General features: G+C 41.3%; 1 long non-coding RNA gene across 2 annotated transcripts in view; it reads right to left on the bottom strand.

Moving 5' to 3' along the window:
* The window catches only part of LOC143842636 (uncharacterized), a 66,824-nt gene that overhangs the window by 9,608 nt on the left and 33,679 nt on the right, over positions 1 to 23,537 (bottom strand). Inside the window, exons 4-5 of one of the 2 annotated variants that reach the window (XR_013233243.1) lie at positions 4,802 to 4,924; positions 3,944 to 4,703 (exon numbers count right to left, since the gene is read on the bottom strand). The exons of the other annotated variant lie outside the window; for it this stretch is intronic. This is a non-coding gene — a long non-coding RNA (uncharacterized LOC143842636). Of the gene's footprint in view, positions 1 to 3,943; positions 4,704 to 4,801; positions 4,925 to 23,537 lie in introns of those variants that run through there. 2 annotated transcript variants of the gene reach the window in all.

Below are 23,537 nucleotides of genomic sequence, written 5' to 3'. Positions count from 1 at the left end.
ATTCCATTATTACAGGTCTAAATACCTATGGAGCCTTTTCAATGCACAGAAAGCTGTGAAGGCTTGTTGGTGGTAAAATATTCCTGAGAATGATATCATTTGAGGCCCAGCTGTTTATCAATAGAGGAGCTGATCAGGAGAAGTTTGCATCCCATTGTGGAGGAATTATGGTTTCTGAGTTAATGATGTCCATGAAATGATATGAAGACTGGTATTATATATAGAAGACAAAACTTTAGAAGAAGTATTGAAACAGAAACTTTAAAAGCCTTCTCACAAGTACAATTCACAACTTTCTCTACTGCAATGCTACCTTCCCTTCTGCACTGGATTTGGTAGCATTGTTAGGAGAAATTCACTTAATTCCTCTTTAACCAATATTTCCCTGAACTCCTTTATGAACTTGGCGTCAGTTTCTAATCAATTCGGTTTGGATCAAAGAGAAATATAAAGAGAGGAGGTTCCAGTGAGATTCCACAAAAATTCATAATTTTATTCTGCAGAAGATCAGAAGCAGGTAATATCTTTCCAAACCCTCCTATCTTCCTGCCAAATGCAGGAGCTGAATATCCAAAAGGGTATATTGCTTTATCTACAGAAAAAGAAGCAAAAGAGAACCCAAAGACAAACCTTCCTTTTAAAAGAGGGGGGAACAAAGAGATTAACAAGAATCAATGGCTATATCTTTAGAAAGAAATGTTAGAAAAAGGAAATCCATGTCCCCATAGCAATACTAATCTCCACTCCAACAAACTTTTCATAACATGACAGATTTCTAAGATTCCTTCCACAAGAACTAGGATCAACCTGACGTTCACATTTAATTCTAAGTTTTCCTCCTCTCAAGGTTGAGTCCAGTGGCAGCCCCAAGGCTAACATAGTTCACCTCAGCAGGAACTGAGAGAATTAGCATGTCCCTGTCCTTCAGTTACAGTGAAACAGATTTCCTCAAATGTTACATGGGGGGGGGGGTTAGTTGCCAAGAGAGGTTAATTAGAATAAATATGCATAAGTAAACAAGTAAGAAATCAACATACAGATGATAAAGAAATGAACAACAGATGTGAGAACTCAGTTTGAGACCAGTGCCTCCCCCCAAAAAAGAACATCAACAAAGCCAATTTCTGGATATAAGTGAGAACTGAGTGACTTAACATGTGTAGTGAGATAAGAAGTCAATGATCCTGTTACACTCAGGAGGGTTTTGTCCTGATTATTGTAATATCTTGTAATTAAGTGATCTCCCATTCCAGTCTGTTTTTGAAATTCATTTGCAATGAAACAACTACTTTGAAGTCTTCCATTAAGTGCCCTTGGAGGTTGAAATGTTCTCCAACAGGCTTCTCAGTTTTGTGATTCTTAGTGTCAGATTTGTGTCCATGTAACCTTTGGCTTTGATCTCTTTGCCTCATGTAGATAATGGAAAGGCAATGTCATTGTTAACATTTAACGGCCTATACAGCATTAGAAAATGGATAAGCCTGAGATGTAGTTGGTGTTGTTAGGTCTAGTGATTGTGTTGTTTTGGTGTATGTGGCAGCAAAATTTGCAGCTGGGTTTTTTTTTTTTTGTAAACTCTGGTTCCAGTGTCCATGTTCAAATTAGATGTTGTATTATTGTAGTTGAAGAGTTGTTTGAGATTGGGGGGTTGTGGGCAGGCTAAGGTTGCCCCCCTCCAGTATTTGTGAATGAGAACTGCCTCTGTTTAAAAATCTCCAAAGATGGAGAACCCATCACCTCCCAAGGAAGCGTGTTCCATTGAGAAACCGCTCTAACTGTCATATTTGCTTGAAGGCGTGTTGTTTTATTGTACTTTAATACTAGTGAGATTTGGTCACTGTAATTTTGCATTGTCTAATAGCAACAATGTAAAAAAAGCAGTTTGTTTAGTCTTAATTTTTTTCCAAGGTAGATTTTAAAATACAGGTCAATGTAGTTTAGTGTCAAGAGTCTTCACCGAACTAAACAAAATGATACACACACACTATTCTACAACTATTTCACAACAACACAATATTGGGGAAAAAACAAATTATATAAGTTTCCAATAATCCAGAAGAACAGTAAGTACTCAGTGAGTCTCAGTGAGAGTTAATGAAATTAATTGAATATTTAATAATAATAAATTAGGGGCAACCAAGGGCTCGGAACATTATTACAACTTGCCAATAGTTCTTGGGAGGCAGCCATGCTTACATAATTGCATGGTCAAGAATGATATCTGATTTTAATATTTCTAAGCATCTACTTGGGGAAGGCACTGACAAACCACCCCGTATTGAGTCTGCCATGAAAATGCTAGAGGGTGTCACTCCAAGGGTCAGACATGACTCGGTGCTTGCACAGGGGATACCTTTACCTTTACCTTTACCCTTTAAGCATCTACTAGTTTATCAGTGCAAGTGGGCAAAAAGATGGTATTTTCTTTAATAAACAAAAATGAGCCCAACTATCTGGGCTCCTTTCCTGAACTGTGTGAACACTCCTAAAGGATATATCCTTCAGCTTAATTCTTATATTTATTTATGAGAAACCAGAATGATGGTACCTTGTGATCTATCTAAAAGTAATCTAAAGCTTCAGTAGTTAGAATAAGCAGAAACCTACTTTTATACTACACTGAACCTTAAAATGAGATTCAAGCATACAACCAAAACTAGAATCACGAATGCCAGGAACTCAACAGCAGGACTGTTGAGTTCAGCAGGTTTTGCTGCTGACCATTACTTTCTGGGATTCCCCCCTGTAAATATGCCTGGACCAATTTGTAAATATAACCTTAAAATCATAACATCAGTCTGATGACTATATATCAGGGTTATAAGATACAAACATTGATTAGCCAGTGATATTGATCAAAGCCAGAATTTGGTTTGAATACTGTGGTTCTGAAAATTCCAAATCCTGCTTCCAAAGTTTTGATAGCACAGTAAAACCTTTTTGTTTGCTTTTTAATCACCACATTTACAACTTGGACCAGTTTTTTCATTGTTGCCATTATCATTATAATAAAGAGAGTAAGGGGTCCTAGAAGGAGCTGGGCTTTATTGTTTACTGGCCAATCAGGTTGCCTGTATGGCTCCTGGGTGTCCTCCTTCAGCCTGATTGGCCAACCGTCCATCGGCCACCCAATCAGCATGTGTGTCCTACCCCTGACCATCTCCTCACAGTTCTTTCACAGTTCTTTCAGTTAATCAGATTCTGTCGCCCAGTGAGTTAACAGCTAACCACCCCTCACTTCAGGCCTGCTGTGAAGGAATTTTCTAACAGCCCCTGATTGAGGGGAGGGAGGCATTTCCAAGAATAATGCAGATGAGTCTGTGGGGGTACTTGTGCTTTCCTTTTGAGGGGGGGAGCTTCCCCTTCTGTTGGCTGACAGGGAGGCCACAGAAAAGCCCCTTCTCACTTAAAATGCTGCTGTGGCCAGCCTCACTGCTGGAGGGAAGATGCAGCCAAAGCCATAAATAATTAATAATAACAGAAACATATGGTTTCGTGAAATCAAGGAATGTCAGTATGGAGAGGATCAGAGAAATAGGATTTGGCCCACTGGATCCTGGTAACCATGCAAATGGAAATTAAAACCTTTTGAGGATGGTGCTATGGATTCATTGGGAGACAATGGCAACATTTGGAAATTATAGGAGGAAGAAGGATGTAAAAACAGGAAGCATTAAAAGAGGCAGGAGGTCAATGATAAACTTGGCTTTAAACATCTATATACAACCGAAAATTCGGTATTGAGTAGTTAAAGGTAAAATGAGAAAATTGTTCATTTGATGCCAAGCAGGTGGGATCTACTTCTCTTCAAACAAACTGGGCATTCCATGAACAAAACAAACTAAAGTTGCTCAAGCTTGTATGCATGGCAATTAATCAACATGATTGTTTAATGCAAATGGTGGATAAGCAATTGGAGCTTCTCTTTCTATGGACCCTTTATCATGATTTAGAACACAAGGTGAGATGCAAGAATACTAGCCTTGGTAAGTTGTGTGGTCCCTGTTTGCCCAACACCATGTTTGCTCAGACCCAAATAAAGACAATGACATACAGCCTAATCAATCTCTTTTTTCCACGCCGCTCCACTCGGCTTCCCTTGACTTATTGTTCTAGTACAATAGAAGATTTTACTTTCACTAGCAGCAACCTTAAATTACTTAGATCCATCAAGTTCTTTACCTCATACATATAAGCATAGTTCACAGATCTTCTCTCTTGCAGGAAAGAATAAACATTTCGCATTTTATACCATCCAGATAGATTTTTTCCATTGGAAATCCCTGTTTACATAAACATTTTTTGAAATTGTATTCATTTATTGGTCAATTGCCTCTCTCAGATTTACCGTCTCAGGGCGGTGAACAATAACAGAGTAACAGAGTAAATAACAGAGTAACAGAGTAATAAAAATGATTAACAGTAAAAACAGACCAATGCACTTTAAAACAAGAAACAATGAAACTTTAATAAGCACAACAGTAGTTACTGAGTTTAATGGTGTTGGCTGAGGAGGGGGAGAGGAGAAGGGAGGGAGGGAAGGGAAGGAGGTCTGAAACTTTAGTGATGTTACTTCCTAACTGGTCTCAAACATAATCATGGCAGGAAAGCTGTGTGTTGCAGGCCTTGCAGAACCTGGTGAGTTCCATCAGAGTCTTGATCTCCCCAGGGAGCTCATTCCGCCAGCCAGGAGCCAGGGCTATCTAAAATATTTAACACATAACAACAAAACATTAATGCAACCATTGAAAACAATGAAGGACACTTCAAGATTGGTCCATTTTCATGTTCAACAGAATACCTGAGGGTTTGCATCCCAGTTCTTCTGAACTTCTAAACAGGGATTTCAAACAGTAGTTGAACATAAGAATTCATCAAGAGAGGTTGAGGAGGAATAGGAGAGAACCCCAGTACACAGAGTTTCCTGGAAAAGAACATATAAACTCTGCATCAGCAAGGAGGATAGCATGTTGCATTATCCTTCCTGCTATGGAAAACTGTACAGATTCAGGTAAATAGCCTATTTCAATGCTCAAATACACATTCATATTCTGTGATAGGCAAGCATCAGGGTAATACCTACATTTTAAAATGCTGATCTTGTGGAATATGTAACCCTAGCAAGCCAGTAAATGATGACCATGAGACAACAACAGCACCCAGCCAGATGCTACACTGAATGCTGTCTCAGTACATTTGGAATGTGTATCCCAACATTTCTGAATTGAAAAAATACATGAAAATGGCTGTCTCGGATTGTTTCCATGACTGGAAGGACAAACCCAAACCAGATAATATAAAGCATTGCCAAAAACAATTTTAAAAACACCCCCTTGAAAAAAAAATCCATGTTATTTACCATGTTGGGATGCTTCTAACATCATCATCAGGTTTTCTAGTTTTTCCTTGTTTCTTCTGATTTCCAGACAATTCATTTCTGCCTTCCAACTGGATCCTTGCAAGCAATGATGCTCCCAGACAATTAAAGGTAAAGGTAAAGGTATCCCCTGTGCAAGCACCGAGTCATGTCTGACCCTTGGGGTGACGCCCTCTAGCGTTTTCATGGCAGACTCAATACGGGGTGGTTTAATTACTGTGTCCCAAAGAAAGAATGTCAAGGGCCCTCACGAGGTCAGAACCAGTTAACATTTGCCTGTGCTGCTGCCTGCCTGAGAAGGCTGATGTTGATAGCATGGATGCTTTCAGGTAGCAGCAGCTTAAAAAAATGTTTTGTTTAATTATTTCTTTCTAACTATCAATAATATGTGTAATATTACATTCATTAAAAAAAAAACCTGAATATGTTTATTTATTTATAGAAGAAGAAGAAGAAGAGTTGGCTACTTTTCTCTACCCGAAGGAGGCTCAAAGCGGCTTACAGTCACCTTCCCATTCCTCTCCCCACAACAGACACCCTGTGAGGTGGGTGAGGCTGAGAGAGCCCTGATATCACTGCTCGGTCACAACAGTTTTATCAGTGCTGTGGTGAGCCCAAGGCCACCCAGCTGGCTGCACATGGGGGATTGCAGAATTGAACCCGACATGCCAGATTAGAAGTCTGCACTTCTAACCACTACACCAAACTGGCTCTCAAACTGGCTCTCACCAACTGACCCTCCCGGAAGGCTCAAGGCAGTTTACATGAAACAGGAAACCACAGCAGTGGTTTCCATAGGAGGGAGGCTCAGGGGCCCATGTGAAGTGATTGGTTCAGGTTGGCCTCAAACAAAAGCCTGGTGGAGGAGCTCCCTTTTGCAGGCCCTTTGTAATTGTTCAAGTTCTCTTAGGGCCCTGATGCAGGGAATAGTGTGAAAGGAGAAGCCACTGTCCATCCTCTCTGATACCACCAAAGCCATTCTTGCCACTGCCATTCTACTAGCTGTCAAAGCTTACCCCTGAGTTAATATGCTCCAAGTGGAAGGGTGGGAAACTCCACCAACTCCCATGTAAATCAGGTAGTGCTGTGGGCAGGAAGGTAGCATAGTAACTTGCTCAATTATCACGTGTGTGTGGGGGGGGAGGGGAGAATACACTGTGTGGGCTAAGGAAAAAAAGAGAGGGGGGGAGAGAAACTATGAAAGAGGAGTGCAAGTAGAGGGTCCTCAATAAGGTTGATAATGACTAAATCATAAGATTTTCCTGGGACTATACTTGCCATATTTTATTTATTTATTTAATTGTATTTACAAGCCACCATTCCCAGCACAGCCAGCTCACAGCTGCCAACATCATAGTTCAAATATAAATTTAAAAGCAACGGACATAATATATGAAAACAATAAAATTATCCTCCTCCCAACCCCTCCATCAATTAATCCCCCAACATACAACAAAAGATGATGTTACCCAGATGTCCATCTGGAGATGTTACCCAGTTGGATAGACTATAGGTGGCTTCAGAGGACAAGGGGCAGTTATGCCTCCTCAGCCTGGCCTCAACCAAAAGCCTGTCTTACAGGCTCTACAGGCTTTGTAGGGCCTCTATCTCTTCTGAGAGCTCATTCCACCGGGCTAGGACAATGGCCAAAAAACAATTAACTCATTGTTGCAGCCTTTTAAAATCAATATGAAAATTAAGCGATGAACACCTTTGTGCATGTAAAAATGTCCTTCTATCCATTAATCTTAGTCAGTATACTGAAATGAGGTACCTTGTTTTCAGAACAAAGGAAAAGAAAACATAACAAACTGAGCAATTAATAAATCGTACTATACTGTTTTGATAATCTATTCATCAACAAAGGAAAAAGAATGACATACTTTTTTAGCATTCCCTTTTATTTTATGAAACCAGCAATTAATTCTGGTATTCTGTGTTGGCTACCTATATATTTTGTCCAAGATACCCAGTCCAGACAAAAAGATTCCTCATCCTTTTTCTCTATACAATTGGTCAATTTAGCTGTAACTGCCAGGTCCATAACTTTACTCTGCCATTCAACTATTGCTGACATTTTTCTTGATTTCTATCTCTCAAAAAATTCTAGCAGCTGCTAAAAAATATCTAAACACCTTCACTGTTTAACTGTTCAGTATCAGATTCAGACATTTCTCACTTATTCTACTGCCTAGATTTATGAGGTTGCTAGGCAATCCCAAATATGATTGTATGAGATCTCAGATGGCATTTTTTAAAAGTTGCAATGCATGTACTGATGAACACATGGCTTTGGGCGGTGCATGCGTTGATACTTACCTTGCTAAAACAAAAAAGGATTGTTCTGTATACACCTTCCCTTTCTGTTCCCCACTGTGTGGAATTCGTGATTTGCACTCTAAATGATTTCTGCTTAAAAATAGGCTCCGTTTTCTGTTCATATCAGCATACCAGCAGTGGAGAGGTTTTCTGGGAAAGTCACTCATCACTACAGCCCTCTGTGCTTGCTCTGCAAGGAATTGTAATGTCTGAAAAAATGAGAATGTTTCCTCCTCTTTGCAAGCAATTTGTAAGCAACTGGGTGACAGTAAAATACCATATAATGCCTTCCCAGTTAGCTAGTGGAGGTTTACATGTGGAAATGTGTTAAAACTTGAAACAAATATAAGCATAGCGCAAAAACAGTGACAGTCCTGTACATGTAAAATATTAATGAACTCAAAATTAATATACAAAGTAGGCCAACCAAAAGAGTTTTTAAATATACACTCCTAAGAAAGAGCCTCTTGTGGCGCAGAGTGATAAGGCAGCAGACATGCAGCCTGAACCTCTGCCCATGAGGCTGCACATGAGCTCAAGGTTGACTCAGCCTTCCATCCTTCTGAGGTCGGTAAAATGAGTACCCAGCTTGCTGGGGGGTAAACGGTAATGACTGGGGAAGGCACTGGCAAACCACCCTGCATTGAGTCTGCTAAGAAAATGCTAGAGGGTGTCACCCCAAGGGTCAGATATGACTCAGTGCTTGCACAGGGGATACCTTTACCTTTACCTTTTTAAGAAAGAGTGGGTTGTGCTCTCATTGTTTTAATGATCGAAGGCTTCTGATTCTCATTAGGTCTTTATACCAGGACACAGCTGTTAGAGTAAGATGTAGCAAACAAGGACATTTAACTGACCCAATTAATACCTTCGAAGGAGTTAAGCAAGGCTGTGTCTTAGCCCCTGCACTTTTCAACTTCTATATAAATGATTTGATCCAAGTGTTTCAAGATTCAGACTTGCATCCCCCAATGTTAGCTAGTTGCCCAATCCCTATACGGCTTTATGCCGCATAAAGTGCCGCGCATGCGTGATTTTGGCCGCGCATGGCGCATGTGCCATGTGCAGCCCAGCCGCGCATGCGCCATGCGTGGGCGGGGCAGTTGCCCTGCCGGTCCCCAGCCTCAGAAAGGTTGGGGACCACTGCTGTATTATATCAAATGACTTTTGGTCTTTTATGTATTAACTTCATACAACTTGGTCTGAACGACTGTAATAAAGTTTGAACTGAACTGGCAGGTCCTCTCATGTCATTGATACAGAAATGGATGCTGCTGAGTCTTCTGAGAATATCCATACCACAAGGCCTAGTTAATGTGTTTCTTTACTGATGAAAGGAGACATAGTTTCTGCCTTTCTTGGGATTTCTAGAATCTCTGTGTAGGTGTACCAGCTACATTTACTCTAGCAGCTTTTAATGTTAGAGCCTTGGAAATCTATTAGCTGGTGCTGTCTGTATGTTGCATAAGGTTTTTTGAGGTGCTAATGGAGGGGGAGAAGTACCCTAGAATATAACAATACATAGCTTCTTATCACCTAGGATTGCTCATTCTATTTTTCCCCATGTTATTTATACTGGCTTTAATAAAGCTTCACTGCGATCAGTGGCATAGCACTATTACTGAGTCTATAATTCATCTGATTTACCGAGTCTCCGATTGGGTAGCTTATATCTAAGGCAATCCAAAACTCCCCAGACAACTCCTGGATCTGGCAACATCATTAAATATTTTCCAGGAATTTGCTGGAGCCTGTCCATTCATTTTTTAAATGTTTCTCTCCATCCCCCAGGAAACAGCATTTTTGACAATGACCAATTAGGTGTGCATTGCCTTGTCAATCACCCTTTCTTGGAAGAGAGGACCATTTTAAATTGTAGCCATCCGTTATGTTGCCCAATTTGCACTATGTGCATGCTGTGCTGCTCCTTGCATCTTGTGAGAGACGCCTTGCATAGAGTACTCTAGACCCACGTTGGATAGATCCTGCCTGGGCTTTATTTCTTGTAAAACTGGTCGATCCATTTATTATTACTACTAGCTAGTTCAGTAGAGGTATTATTTTTGTTGCTTTGGGTTCTATGTGGTTTAATACTTCAGAACATCAGAACAAATTTCTGCCTTTTTTATGCTTCTGGGGAACTTGTTTCTTGTTTGTCACTATGTTTTGTTGTTGGCTTTTTTGATTGACATTAGTTAGTAGGTTACCTGTGTTTCACTGTTTTGCAAATTGATTAGAGATTTGAGGTAACATTACATTTTTTATTTATTAGGTTTGGATAAGTGGACTACTTTTCCTCTGCAATGCAATTGTCAGGGTGGGTGGTTGCCTCACTAGGTAGACACTCTGGAAGGACTACTTTTACTAAGTTATGTCTTAAAAAGCAGCTCTAGAAAATGGTGGCCATGTGGTGCCTTTTCTCATTCTACAGGTGGCTAGGGCAGCTTATTCAAGAGAATGTAGAATCAGAACCCCATGTCCAATTTTCTTCGAATCTTTAGAGACTGTAGAAAAAAGGGTGAATGAGGTTCCCTGATATTTTGATACTACGATATTTGGTGAAACCAATTCAGGAAAATATACCATTTTCTCCACATGGTAGACAAAAGGGCACACACCATACCTGTTCTTAATGAAAACAGAAATGGAACATGACGACTCCTCAAGATACCAAAGCAACTGTTGCAATAATTCTTAAAAACCTATTCATCTTCACTTTCGTAAATTATGATACAGAATTAAAATGATAATTTTTCCAGTTCACCTAATAAATAGCATTGGGGCTGGTGTGGGAATATTCCAGAGCAATTAATAACCCTAATGACATGACATTCACTGAGGTTTTGGCACTTAATGAGCTACAAATACAAATAGTTCCACTGAAATTCCCCCATCAGTAACTTGGTCTGAACAACTGTAATAAAGTTTGAATAACTGAATAACCCCCATCAGTAACTGAGGTCCAGGGTTATAGTCTGTGCAACAAAAAAACAAATTGCATGTGTGATTAAGCCATCATAGATCAAAACACTATATGGAGAATTTTCACATCATCTAAAAACAATGCTTGTCAAAACTATCAATTCATAATATCTGGGAATGGGCCTACTCCCATTGCCAGAGCTGCCCCAGCCTGACTCAGGAGCTGCAGGACATGCCTGTGATAGGGAAAACTGCCAGGACAGCAGCAATGCTGGAACAATGGTAACACCATATGGGCCTTTTAATGATTCTCTTCCATCACTGCCAACAGCTGCTGCTGGCAGTGCAGTCTAACCACGGCAATGGCAGGGGAAAGGGTTTGCAGATGCTGCCTAATAGTTCCATGGGGTTTCATGAGGCCGCTAGGTCTTGGGAGACTTCAGGGGAATTGACTGAGCATGTGCAGCCTTCTGCACTGGCCTCACAAGGGGCTCAGAAGGAGGTAAGTGAGGAGGTGGGTAGGTTCTCTTTCCAGGCTGTGAAAGAGAGAACCAGTGGAGAGGAGCAGGAAAGAGAACTGGGATGGGTATGGACCAGGAAAACACCGTTTGTATCAGTTGGTGGTTTGTGGCACATCTGGTTTTTGAACCATGAACCAGCACAAACAACTTGACACTAAGAAGCCTATTTGGATGAACAGAGAACTTCAAGAGGAACTAAGAAAGAAAAGGAAAATGTTCAGGATATGGAGGGAAGGACAGAGCTCTAAAGAAGAGCGCCTACAGGTTACTAGGCACTGTAGATCAATCATCAGAAAGGCCAAAGCTGAGAGTGAGCTAAGATTGGCCAAGGAAGCCCATTGTAACAAGAAAAGATTTTTCAGTTATGTGAGGAGCAAACGTAAAGTAAAGGAGGCAATAGGACCACTGTTGGGTGCGGATGGACAAACTCTAATGGAAGATGCAGAGAAAGCAGAAAGGCTTAGTGCCTATTTTACATCTGTTTTTTCCCACAGGTCAAAGTGTTTAGGCACATCTAGAGATGGTCGTAGCCAAAGGATAGTGTCTGGGTGGCAGGTTAACATGGATAGATAGGCTGTCGAGAGGCATTTAGCTGCACTGGATGAGTTCAAATCCCCTGGTCTGGATGAAATGCACCCGACAGTACTCAAAGAACTTTCCAGAGAACTTGCACAGCCCTTGTCCATCATCTTCGGAACCCCTTTAAGGACTGGAGATGTCCCGGAGGACTGGAAGAGAGCAAACATTATTCCGATCTTCAAAAAAGGGAGGAAGGATGACCCGGGAAACTACAGACCAGTGAGTCTGACCTCTGTTGTGGGAAAGATAATGGAGCAGATATTAAAGGGAGCGATCTGCAAACATCTGCAGGACAATTTGGTGATCCAAGGAAGTCAGCATGGATTTGTCTCCAACAGGTCCTGTCAGACCAACCTGGTTTCCTTTTTTGACCAAGTAACAGGTTTGCTGGATCGTGGAAATTCGGTTGATGTCGTTTACTTGGATTTTAGTAAAGCCTTTGATAAGGTTGCCCATGATGTTCTGATGGATAAATTGAAGGACTGCAATCTGGATTTTCAGATAGTTAAGTGGATAGGGAATTGGTTAGAGAACCGCACTCAAAGAGTTGTTGTCAATGGTGTTTCATCAGACTGGAGAGAGGTGAGTAGCGGGGTACCTCAGGGCTCGGTGCTCGGCCCGGTACTTTTTAACATATTTATTAATGATCTAGATGAGGGGGTGGAGGGACTACTCATCAAGTTTGCAGATGACACCAAATTGGGAGGACTGGCAAATACTCCGGAAGATAGAGACAGAGTTCAACGAGATCTGAACACAATGGAAAAATGGGCAAATGAGAACAAGATGCAATTTAATAAAGATAAGTGTAAAGTTCTGCATCTGGGTCAGAAAAATGAAAAGCATGCCTACTGGATGGGGGATACGCTTCTAGGTAACACTGTGTGTGAATGAGACCTTGGGGTACTTGTGGATTGTAAACTAAACATGAGCAGGCAGTGTGATGCAGCAGTAAAAAAGGCCAATGCCATTTTGGGCTGTATCAACAGGGGCATCACATCAAAATCACAAGATTTCATAGTCCCATTGCATACGGCACTGGTCAGACCACACCTGGAGTACTGTGTGCAGTTCTGGAGGCCTCACTTCAAGAAGGACGTAGATAAAATTGAAAGGGTACAGAGGAGAGTGACGAAGATGATCTGGGGCCAAGGGACCAAGCCCTATGAAGATAGGTTGAGGGACTTGGGAATGTTCAGCCTGGAGAAAAGGAGATTGAGAGGGGACATGATAGCCCTCTTTATTTGAAAGGTTGTCACTTGGAGGAGGGCAGGATGCTGTTTCTGTTGGCTGCAGAGGAGAGGACACGCAGTAATGGGTTTAAACTTCAAGTGCAATGATATAGGCTAGATATCAGGAAAAAAATTTTCATAGTCAGAGTAGTTCAGCAGTGGAATAGGCTGCCTAAGGAGGTGGTGAGCTCCCCCTCACTGGCAGTCTTCAAGCAAAGGTTGGATACACACTTTTCTTGGATGCTTTAGGATGCTAGGGCTAATCCTGCGTTGAGCAGGGGGTTGGACTAGATGGCCTGTATGGCCCCTTCCAACTCTATGATTCTATGATTCTATGACACTCAATGACCCAGACTGGTTTCTGACTTGCTAGAATGCCCCAGCTTGCTAGGGACACCTTACAGGAATTCTCTGGATAGCTCTCCTATGCCTGACCTCCTAGTTTGGTGAGGATTGGATTTAGGCTCTCCAAATATGGTTCTCCAAAGAAGGTGCCCTTGGAAAGTGCTTTCTGGGGAAATGAGAGGCATAGGTTTAGGAGTACATAGAATAAATCCTATGCAAGGGAGAGGCACCAAACTTGCAGAGATTCCCCAGAGCCCAGATGACTATTCTCTACCTGCCTTCCAAATTGGGTGAGGTTTGGATATATGGGATCCAAGTTACAACCTCCCCAAAGAAAGTGCCCCATCCTCCATTGTTTCCAAAGGTGGAAAAAAAACAGCAAAAAAGCAAGGGAAATAGAAAACCCACAGAACATAATCAAAGTTTAGGAGAACCTCTGCAGAAGAAGAGAAGAAAAACTATTTTTGTATCCCACTTTTTACTACATGAAGGAGTCTCAAAGCAGCTCACAAAAAATGCCCCCACCTTGTTTTTCTACCACTACACCAAGCTAGCTCTCAAACTGAAGTAGAAAATAAAGGCAAAGGCAGTTTTACAAGCCCAGCAGAAGCAGTGCTTATGGTACAACCATTGTTTATTGCTTGTCTATTCTGACCATGAACTGAATGTTCACTGTTTTTGACCATCTGTATGCTAAAAGAGCCATTTCTCCCCTTGTTGGATAAAGATACTACAGTAATGGAATTTAAGATGATAAAGGCATATGTTTAAATTAATGATATCCTGGAAATGTCAAAGAAAGATGTATTTATTACCTTCTTTTTAGACAATGGATTGCATCCAAGCTAAAATTTCTAGTAGCAGAATGGAACTTTCCTGTCTCCCCCTCTCCCTGCAGACCACTGATCTCCACAAGATTTTGGCTTTGGAGGTCAGGGAATCCTGAAAAATATTGGGGGACAGGGGGTCAAGTGTGTTTGTAGTAGGAAGGAAGAATCAGCAGAAAATTTTTTAGCCTGTATCCAACCCTGTGGTTAGAATTTACATTCATGCTTTTGGAAGTGATTGTAGCATAGACACCCTAAGACAGTTACACTTTCCTCTATGTTGTCAGCTGCCATGTTCCTCCAACTAATATTTTTTGTCTGGTTTCCACCAGGGGATGCTGTTTCTTCACAACATGGTGAAGGCTAGGTCACCCATTCCTAACTTGCTATTCAATCATATTCAAAAAGCTTGGGAAGAAACTGTTATTTTAGGTTTATCATAATATCCTGGACCCAAATTGGCTTATCCCAGAAAAATCCTTTAGTGATATAAGTCACTAACACATACATAAACAGGAGTTAATTCCCTACAGTTCAGTTGTATTTTTCATTTTCACAAGGTAAAAGCTTATTGAGACATTACATTCCTTTCCACCAGGAGTGCCAGGATATAAATGCTCCCCTTGCACAGAAACAGTGCCATACTGAATTAACCTTACTTCAAAGAGGAGTTAACACACTGAATTAAGGTCATTTAAGGCTCTTCATTAGAAGTGTGCGTGTAATGGAAAATTGCTAACAATAAATGATCAGTTTCAATGTAGAGCGTCAAGCAGCAATAAATTGAAGTTCATCCAACAGTTTCACTGCCAAAAATCAGCTCAGCACTTCTTTTGCAGGACTGCTTTTATGGCATTTGTATGTGCTAATTATGTGGCAAAAACTGTAGTCAGTTGAGTTCATGGGATCTCTCCCAGCTGATTTAAACTGTTTATGGCCCTTTTCGCATTGGCAACTTGCTTTGCATTGTTAGACATTGTGCATTAGGCTTTTAAAGTATTTCTGCTCCTTGGTCACATTATCCATGTCATAAAAGATTGGGGCTGAATTATTTCCACAACAATTTAGCATTCAGTTTGTGGCAAATCCACTTTTCCAGTGCTGTATTTAAGAGTGGTTATGGAATACACTCCCCCCTTTGCTGTAGTAAAATGAAAAGCATAAGGTTTTCTTCGCTGTACTTTTCCCCGCTTTGTTCTGCCTGCCAGAGAACTCAACTGTTTCCACATTGGAAGACATAACTTGTTTTAGCCTTGCTTTGGGTTTCCTTTGGTTGCTGTGAGTTGACTCTAGCCTTTCTGCATTAAGGCTTTCCTGCCATTATTTACCAGGCTGAAATTCATGACATGCTTTCTTCACTGAGTCTGACAGGGGCAGCCTCACATCATGCTTTGCTCCCTTTCCCTTTTTAAAAAAATGTGGTTTCTGCAAAATGGTGCCTGCTTGCACCTTTGTTTTTGTTGTGCCCCTTCATCCACCATTCTGTGCCTTTGATTTGAGGAAAGGGGTGTTCCCAAATGGATCAAGATGGTGGGTGCAGGGGAAAAAAATGATTGTATACATTTCCACACTGGGCAGCTCTGAATTAGACCTTGTTAGACATCCCCTTGAAAAGATGAAATTTTGTTTTCTGGGGATTCCTTTGCTGTGGAGCAAGTGAGGGGGCAATTCGGGACTGAAATTTGCCTGAAGAAGCAAATTTTAGTGCGGAAATGCATGAAAATGTCTACACTCTAAAAATGCAAATCCAGTGTCAAAACAGTCCCCATCTCTCCTACCATGCCTACTTGTCAGTTTGGTAAGTATAGGCAGGGATTTTAAAGTTATGAGCACAGATTCTTCAAGCTATTTTTACTTTCCAGTTAGTAGGACAAGTACACGGTGAGGAGAGACAGGATACTCAGTTGGCAAGTGTCCTCACTGCACTGGGGTACCAGGCACCCCCCCCCCCCCGGGAGAGTCTGGGATACAACACCCTTGGCCAACAAGCTGAGGCTAAAATGCATTCCAAGTGCTAAGGTAGAGTCCAGACTGACTTCTAGTTACCAGCCAAGCAAGTCTGAGTCACAGAATCACAGAATCACAGAATCATAGAGTTGGAAGAGGCCATACAGGCCATCTAGTCCAACCCCCTTCTCAACGCAGGATCAGCCTTAAGCATCCTAAAGCATCCAAGAAAAGTGTGTATCTAACCTTTGCTTGAAGACTGCCAGTGAGGGGGAGCTCACCACATCCTTAGGCAGCCTATTCCACTGCTGAACTACTCTGACTGTGAATTTCCCCCCCTGATATCTAGTCTATATCATTGTACTTGTAGTTTAAACCCATTACTGCACGTCCTTTCCTCTGCAGCCAATGGGAACAGCATCCTGCCCTCCTCCAAATTACAACCTTTCAAATACTTGAAGAGGACATACTTAATGTCCCCTCTCAGCCTCCTTTTCTCCAGGCTGAACATTCCCAAATCCCTCAACCTATCTTCATAGGGCTTGGTCCCTTGGCCACAGATCAGGGGGTGCAGTGGGGTACAGTGGAAGCATAGTCCAGGGGGTGCGGTGGAAGCATAGTCAGAGGGACAAGCTGAGAGTTGCCAAGGTCAAGAGCCGAGTCAAGTGTCCAAGTACCAAAGGCAAGGTCCAGGAGCTGAAACAGGAGTTAGGAACTTATAGACAGTCGAGGCGGGAACTCAGAGCAAGGTGATGGGTGTGGTCGATGCTCAGATTGCACCCACAAGAAAGCGTAGTCACCTCTCTGCTTAAGTGCAACCCACTAAATGGCTGCACCTGTGGCCTCAGGCATTATCCCTGTAAGTGCCTGCACCTGGGGCCCATCTGCCTTGACAGTACAGCATCAGCTGGATGCTTCAGCATCATGCTGTTAAATCCACTTGCCAGTGCTGTCTTCTGTGCTCTGGTGAGCTGTCCAGGCTGGACAGAAGTGCTGATGCTGACAGGGGTGTTGCCGGGACAAAGGGCAACCTGATTGGAAATCAGCTGCTAATTTCATCTGAAATTGCCCTGACTCCTCACCACTCAGCCCCGCCTCTACAGCTGCATGCTCTGACAGTGGCAGCAGCAGTGCTGGTGGTGCAGACACAGGTGTTCCCAGTGGTGAGGCCAGCATGAGCGCAGACAAGTCCTCTGAATGTGGTGGCAGTGATGGAGCTGCGAGCATAACTGCCCTCTCTCACCTGCTGGCCTGGGAGGACTCCTCCAATGTCCATTGAAGGAAAAAATAAAAGAGAGTGGATAGAAGGCTTGCAGCTGCAGGAATGAGGAGGAAGGTTTAAGAAGGCATTCTCCTACTTTGTTAATGCACCCCACCCCCCAACCTGGCAGTTCTCTGGCACTTCAAACACCACAGCCTGGCATGTGTGTACTTATGGATGTTTGAAGAGTTTCTATGAAATATTTTGACCAATATTTTGACTATAGCCTGTAAAGAGCCTCTTGTGGTGCACAGTGGTAAGGCAGCAGACATGCAGTCTGAAGCTCTGCCCATGAGGCTGGGAGTTCAATCCCAGCAGCCGGCTAAAGGATGACTCAGCCTTCCATCCTTCCGAGGTTGGTAAAATGAGTACCCAACTTGCTGGGGGGTAAACGGTAATGACTGGGGAAGGCACTGGCAAACCACCCCGTATTGAGTCTGCCATGAAAACGCAAGAGGGCGTCACCCCAAGGATCAGACATGACCCAGTGCTTGCACAGGGGATACCTTTACCTTTACCTTATAGCCTGTAGCCATCCACCACCTACAGTCATTTTATTGTATGCTATGTGGGCTGTGAATATACAACATCTAATAATGGCTACTGACAATGTCTTCTTAAGCTGTTATCCTCTCTAAGTCCATTGGTTTCAATAGGCAGAGGGTTATAACTCTGCTTGGACTGGCAATTTGAATATATGAACTTTGGTCCAAGTGAAAGTTGAGCTTTTCAGGGGTTATATCTAGAATCACCCCTTTCATAGTGAGGACACTCCTACTAAAACAGATTAAGTGTATCAATGAAATAGAAAACCCAACAGTATCAACACTTGAGATCTCTTGAACAGCACACAAAGGCACTAAACAACTGATATGGGGAAAATAGGCAAACAAGCCAATTCTAGAAAAAACTGGCAAAGATATTTTGAAAAGAAAGGAAACATTAGCATAAGGCAATTTTGCCTCCTCTATAAAGACTAAGAAGATTTGAATAAAAGATGGACTTGCAGATCCTCAGTGGTGGTTGCCAGCCAAAATGTTCTCTTTTGGAATCACGAGACTGATGCCAGACAATCAAGGCTGGGATCAAATAATATGAGTACTGCCAACTAAGGGGTGGTGGAGATACAATGTAAGAATTATTTTAAAGTCTTCATCAATTTATACAGGGCAGTTCTGTGTAGCTAAATGGGAAATACTGAAAACACTGCCTATTGTTTCTCTGAATATTTAGCAGCATCAGTTGTCATGGTACTGATTGTCCATTGATTTTTACATTCTTTCCACAAGAGACAGATCTTGCAAACCCTTCTGAAAGTCATATTATGAGAAACTTTATTCAATTCCTGCACTTCAGAAAAAGTTATGCCCTCCCACAAAAATGGTGCATGAGACAAAACTATGAGTAATTGTTGTAACTGAGAAGTGCCCATTCAAGGAACAATTATCGGAGACATATAGAAACCACTGAAATGGATGAAAGCAGAACAGGAGCATAAAAATTTAAATTGGATCAGTGCAGGACAATGTCGCAGTGGATTGTGCCCTAATTTTATGTGCTTTAGGATTCTGCATTAGCCCTCTTTGTCATGTTTTATTTATTTGTATTTATACCCCACCAGGGATGGGCACAAAATTAAAAAGGGTGGTTTGATTTGGGGCTTGAGGTGGTCCATAAACTGAACCACAAAGCAACCCAAACAGGCCCTACACGAGCTAAACTGGTCCAGCAAGTTTGCTTCACCCTTTTTCCTGGCTGCAGATGCCACAGTCCTGAGAAAGGAAACAGTGACTGGCCCTGAAGGAACTTCCCTCCAACATTTCTCCCAGCCATGGCTCACCGAGGCTGGTATAAAGGGGAGGATTTCCTTTCTCCCTTTTTCCTGGCTGAGGCTAACCAGCAATTTAACCCATTTCTCAACATTTTTCCTGCTGAGAAACTTGAAACATTCTTTAGGCTTTGAGAAACACCAGAAGTATTATGATCATGCAGAATATGGTTGCAAAGCCTGGTTCTTTCCTGTCACATGGGCCTGCCCCAGCATAAGCCCTGTTGGCTCCCAGGGCAGAAAAGGATACACGGAAATATATGCATTCCCTTGCCACAGGATAATGGAGGGCCAAAATCAGAACAGGCCTAGTACAGGCCAGGGCCAGAGCTAACATCATGTTAAAATGGAGATTAGCCCTACAACCAGGTCCGTCCTGGCCCAGGCCTAATTCCCCATGCAGAAAAGGTCCAGTAGAGCGCTCCTGCCACTGCAAAATCTATCTCTTTGATATGTATTATAATGATGTTTTCTACTTTCCTCATGTCAGTGTTCATGTTTCCCTCTGTACTTAATTGATGTAGCTGTACTTCCTGATCAGGATTAATTGGGCTAAAATGTTGGCTGTATCTTTAACAAAACCATCTCAACATTCATGAAAAATACAACCCTCTCCCCTTTACTTTCAATTTCCAATTAATATTTTAGAAAGGAATTATGACATTAGATTATATAAGATGTTTTGCCAAGCTCTGATAATTTTTCTATTTCCTGTAGTGGAATAAATATACAGTTTATTCTGCTGACTCATTATAAAAAACAATTTAACGCTTATTTAGAAACATTGCATTACAAATATCTAGAAATGCTGATCTTGGCATTACTGCCTGACAAGAAAAAAGAAGTCATGTTTGATCAGGCCAAGGGCCCATGCAGTTCAACATTCTGTCTCATAGTGGCCAAAGCTCAGGTGCCACCAGGATTCCCATCAGTGGTGCCAGAACTCTAGAAGCCCTCTTAGTGTAGTCTTCCCTATGCAACAAGAATACAGAACATTACTGTTTTCAATTCCTTTCTTCATAATTCCCAGCATAGCATTTGCCTCTTCTAATGCAGTCACACACCCAGTTGACATTCTCAGCAAGTTATCTCCTACAACTCCAAGATCTGTCTCCTGGTCCGTCTTTGCCAGTTTGGACTGCATCAGTGTGTATTTATAGTTGGAATTTTTGGCTCCAATGTGCATTATTTTGCACTTGCTCACATTGAACCTAATCTGCCACCCTGAAGTCTACTCAGGCAACCTCAACAGATCCCTCTGGTGTGCATCACAATCCTCCCTAGTTCTTGCCACTCTAAACATAGAATCATAGAATCATAGTTGGAAGGGGCCATACAAGCCATCTAGTCCAACCCCCCTGCTCAACGCAGGATCAGCCCTAAGCATCCTAAAGCATCCAAGAAAAGTGTGTATCCAGCCTTTGCTTGAAGACTGCCAGTGAGGGAGAGTTCACCACCTCCTTAGGCAGCCTATTCCACTGCTGAACTACTCTGACTGTGAAATTTTTTTTCCTGATATCTAGCCTATATCGTTGTACTTGAAGTTTAAACCCATTACTGCGTGTCCTCTCCTCTGCAGCCAACAGAAACAGCATCCTGCCCTCCTCCAAGTGGCAACCTTTCAAATACTTAAAGAGGGCTATCATGTCCCTTCTCAACCTCCTTTTCTCCAGGCTGAACATTCCCAAGTCCCTCAACCTATCTTCATAGGGCTTCATAGGCCTCAACCTATCTTCATATGAAACAACGTAGCTTCATCCACAAACTTAGTCATTTCACTGCTTAATCCCAACTCCAAGTCATTAATGAACAAGTTAAAAAGCACGGGACATATCAATGAGCACTGCAGTACCCCACTGCTTAATGATCTCCACTATGAAAAATGCCCCTTTATGCTGTTTCCTGTTAATCAATCAACTTTTAAACCACAAGAGAACTTGTCCTCTTAACCCATAACTACTGAGCTTACTTCAGAGTGTTTGATTAGGAGCATTATCAGAAGTTTGCTGGAAGTCTAGGTAAACCACATCTATTGGGTCACCCTTGTCCTCATGCTTGGGCAACCTCTCAAAGAGCTCTAACAGGTTAGAGAGGCAAGATTTTCCCTTGCAGAATCCATGCTGATCTTTCCTTAGTTGCTTTTGTTTATTGATGTGCCTACTTTTATCTTTAATAACAAATTCAACCAATTTTCCTGGTATTGATATTAAACTGATTAGCCTGTAATTTCTCAGATCTACTCTGGAACCTTTTCTAAAGATGGGGATTACATTATCTACTTTCCAGTTTTAATCTTAATTGTGCATTTGAAACTCAACTGAGAGACCATCAATTTAGATCAGTATTGGTTCTTGTGCATCTGATTGTGTTAACAAAATGATTTCGTTGAATATGCATTGCAAGAGAGATATCCAATCTACTTTCATTCAACCCAGAAATAATTTTAACAGACATTCTGAAAGGAGCTTTTTTATTACTGTAGTCTAAACTGATTTTGTGTCTGTGTTCATTCTTTTACTTTGCTTTGCTTCAATTGCCAAGAAAGATGGTTTGGTCTTTGCCTTTCAAGGAAACACACATTTATTATAGCCTTATAAAATCATCCATTATGTTGTAGCTGTCTGAGACAATATTTCTTTTATCTTTGATAAAATAAAATCCCTTTCTAGCCCACTACTGATGTTTTGGTAGACAGGAATATGATTAAAAAAAACCTTAGTTAGTGGACAAACAAGCAAGGGAAAAAAAGATATCTCCATCAGAAACACAGAATTTAGCAATGGAAATTTTAGACAAAATACTAAGGTGGGAAAGAATCTGGGACTTATTTCTTGGGTACTTTCCTCTAATATTTCCATTATGTCTATGAATATAGTTTAAGAGATTATCTTGTCTGGTCTTTCCTTTCTACCTACCTTATCTTCCTTTTGCACCTTCTGTTCTGCTCTGCTCCCTAATCATCTTATCTTTTTCAACGCCCCCACCATTATGCTTGGCTTAGTAATATCCAAGTTATAGCACTATAATGAATTAGAATTAGGGCTACATTTGAAAATTCTTCAGAAACATCGTCGTTTAATATAAGAGTCCAATAGCACCAATAATGTCTAACCAAATTTGTGGCAGAGTATACACTTTCATGAGTTGGTGCTCACTTCTTCAGATACTTGAAGTGAGCAGCAACTCACCAAAGTTCATACCCTGCCATAAACTTTGTTAGTCTTTAAGGTGCTACTGGACTTTTGCTCTTTTCTACTGCTACAGACTAGCATGGTTACCCTTTTTGATCAGTCTTTGTTTAGTCCAGAATATTGTTGCCAGGTTTACACTGTGTGTTCAAGTGTATGTGTTAAAAACTGTAACATTTCATGAGGCTGTGTGAGAAATACATGGACAATTGTTCCAGATTTGCAGGTGAACAGTCTTTACTGAATGGCATTAGTCAGTCATAAGGGACGTGGGGAGGCACCTCATATCTCTGAGAAGTAATTCTCTGAGAAATGCTCATGATTTATGTACTTAAATAATGTGATAAGCAGCAAATGGTTTGGGGAAGTGGTAGTTGATGGGAAATGGGATTTGTCAGGATCTAACATAGACAAACCATTCAATAGTAAAGGAATAGTTTGTCAAACATTCAGCTATACTTAGAAACAGAAGGTGATCATGCATCACTGGCATTGCTGCTGTTGATGTTGGGGCTGTTATTAGAGAGATCAAAACTTAACAAATTATTGCATTGAAATGCAAAAAAAAATATCCACTATTCTTCAAAATGATCAAGTTTTGCATGTAAACGTATGCTGTGCATTGCTATAAAAATGGCATTTCTACCCTGTGTTCTAATTATGTTAGTCTCTATCCTGTCAGTTACTTGGGTAGTCAAGTCAACAATATTCAATGCGCTCAATTTCAGCCCAAGCATCTGATTTTCATTTTAATGAGAAAAAGACTTCCAACAGAGTACTGTATTTGAATACGAAGTATGTGATTCAGAATTAGATTATGTTAGACCTTAGTAAAGTCTGGGCTGGCTTTCATAGGGTAACTTCCTACCTTTTTCTGTGTAAAAGAACAGCATTTTAGTCAGCCCTGAACACCAGGAAGAATTTTTTTGATTGCTTGTAGTTCTTTAAAAAAAATCTATCCTGCAAACAGAAATCCCAGGGAGTTTATACAAATAATAAAAAACAATTAAAACTGTACATTTAAATTCAAGACTAGTGAAACATTGCAAACTTAATTTAGATGCATCTATCTATTTTGTCATGTGTACAATTAATGCTAACTTCCACAGCTGAAAGGACCTCTGCTCAAGGGGCTTGAATTTTCCCCTTCCTACAGCAGCCCGTAAGCCCCTGTTCCTGTGCCCAGGCCCT

The sequence above is a fragment of the Paroedura picta genome, chromosome 8, assembly GCF_049243985.1.
Source record: "Paroedura picta isolate Pp20150507F chromosome 8, Ppicta_v3.0, whole genome shotgun sequence".
NCBI lineage: Eukaryota > Metazoa > Chordata > Lepidosauria > Squamata > Gekkonidae > Paroedura > Paroedura picta.
The sequence above is the reverse complement of the archived record's forward strand: the minus strand, read 5'-3'. Positions and strand labels throughout refer to the sequence as shown.